The following is a 2,593-nucleotide window of genomic DNA, read 5'->3' on the forward strand; positions in this document are numbered from 1 at the left end:
GCTTCAGCTTCAGCATCAGTCCTTCCAGTGAATATTCAGGACTGATTTCCTTTAGGACTGACTAGTTTAATCTCCTTGCAGTCCGAGGGACTTTCAAGAGTCTTCTCCAATACCACAGTTCAAAAGCATCAATTCTTTGGTGCTTAGCTTTCTTTATAGTGCAACTCTCCCATCTATACATGACTACTGGAAAAACCATAGCTTTGACTAGATGGACCTTTGTTGGCAAAGTAATGTCTCTGCTTTTGAATATGCTGTCTAGGTTAGTCATATCTTTTCTTCTAAGGAGCAAGTGTCTTTTAATTTCATAGCTGCAGTCACCATCTGCAGTGATTTTGGAGCCCTCCAAAATAAAGACTCTTACTGTTTCCATTGTTTCTCCATTTATTTGCTATGGGATTGGATGCCCTGATCTTAGTTTTTTTTTTTTTTTTTTGACAGATGTTAGCCAGATTTATTGTGGTGATCACTTAGCAATACACACAAATACCAAGTCTTTATGTTGTACACTAGAAACTAATATAATGTTATGCCTATTATACCTCAAGGGAAAAAATGAAAAAGCGAAAACTTTTTTAATAAAGGAAACGGGCAATTATTTTTCCAAAGGGTTGCACCATTAACCATCCACCAACATATGAATGTTCCAGGTGCTCTGAATCCTCTTAGACAGTATTATCAATCTTTTAAAATTTAGCCATTCTAGTGGATGTGGAGTGACATCTCATTATGGTTTTAATTTTAATTTCTTTGATGACTGATGTTGAGGGTCTTTCCATGTGCTTATTAGCCATTTATATATCTTCTTTTGTGAAGTAATTTTATTTATTTATTTTTTATTTATTTTTTTTTCCATTCTTATTTTAATTTTATTTTTCATTATGGTTTATAAGAGGACAGTGAAAATAATTCTCTGTGCTATACAGTAAGACCTTACTGCTACTGTTGTGTCCCACTCTGTGAGACCCCATAGACGGCATCCCACCAGATTCCCCTGTCCCTGGGATTCTCCAGGCAAGAATACTGGAGTGGGTTGCCATTTCCTTCTCCAGGCCTGATCTTAGTTTTTTGAGTATTGAATTTTAAGCTAACTTTTTCACTCTCTTCTTTCACTTTCATAAAGAGGCTCTTTAGTTCTGATGCTGAAGCTGAAGCTCCAATACTTTGGCACAGAACTGACTCATTGGAAAAGACCCTGATGCTGGAAAAGATTGAAGGCAGGAGGAGAAGGGGACAACAGAGGATGAGATGGTTGGATGGCATCACCAACTCGATGGACATGAGTTTGAGCAAGCTCTGGGAGATCGTGATGGACGGGGAAGCCTGGCATGCTGCAGTCTGTGGGATTGCAAAGAGTTGGACACGACTGAGTGACTGAACTGAATGTGTATATGTCAGTCCTGATCTCTCAATTTATCTCTCCACTTCCCTCCTCCCCACCATAACCATAATTTTTTTTAGATTCCACATATAAGCAGTATCAGATGATAGTTGTCTTTATCTGGCTTACTTCACTATGTATGACACTGTCTAGATCCATCCACCACCTCTGCAAATGACCCAATTTCATTCCCCTTTTTATGACTTGAGTAATATTCCATTGTATATCTGTATTACATCTTTTGTATCCACTCCACTGTTGATGGACATTGAGGTTGCTTCCATGTCCAGGCTATTGGAAGTAGTGCTGCAGTGAACACTGGGGTGCATATATCTTTTTGAATTATGGTTTTCTCCAGATATATGCCCAGGAGTGCATTATAGGACAGCTTATTTTTGTTTTTTTAAGTAACCTCCATACTGTTCTCCATAGTGGCTGAACCAATTTACATTCCCACAAACAGTGTAAGTCTTTTCCACACACTCTCCAGCATTTATTGTTTGTAGATTTTTTGATGATGGCCATTAGAATTGTGATTTAGAACAAGAAAATAAAAGGTTGGGGTTTTGAAATGCACTATGGATATGGTTCCTTACACACTGATGCAGAGGTATATGTTTCATTAAGATTTGAGTTTTTTTTTTTTTAAGATTTGAGGTTTTAAGGTGAGATATTTACATTTGTAGTATAGCCAACTGCAGTAGTGAAATGCCAAGATACAAATATACTACTAAAAATTCCTATGAGGTGTAACAATGTAGAGAATAATGGTAGATAAGCTCCCTCAGTTGTGTCCGACTCTTTGCGAGCCCATGGACTGTAGCCCACCAGGCTCCTCAGTCCGTGGGATTTTCCAGGCAAGAGTACTGGAGTGGGTTGCCATTTTCTTCTCCAGGGGATCTTCCCAACCCAAGGATCAAACCCAGGCCTCCCGCACTGCAGGCAGACGCTTTACCATCTGAGCCACCAGGGAAGCTCAAGCTACATATCATAATTATATAAATTCAGAGCTGGGAGGGAACTAAAGAGCATCTAAAAGTCAATCCTTTCATTTTATATGTGAATAAATGATAACCAATAAAATTTAAATAACTTACAAGGTGACATAGCTCATTACTGGTAATACCAGACTGTGTGCCAGGTCTCCTGACTTGTTGGTCTAGATCTCTTTTCCGCCTAAACCAAGGCAAGCAAGCCAGTGGGGTGTCATAG

This window comes from Bison bison, unplaced genomic scaffold (assembly GCF_000754665.1).
Source record: "Bison bison bison isolate TAMUID 2011002044 unplaced genomic scaffold, Bison_UMD1.0 scf7180017864305, whole genome shotgun sequence".
NCBI lineage: Eukaryota > Metazoa > Chordata > Mammalia > Artiodactyla > Bovidae > Bison > Bison bison.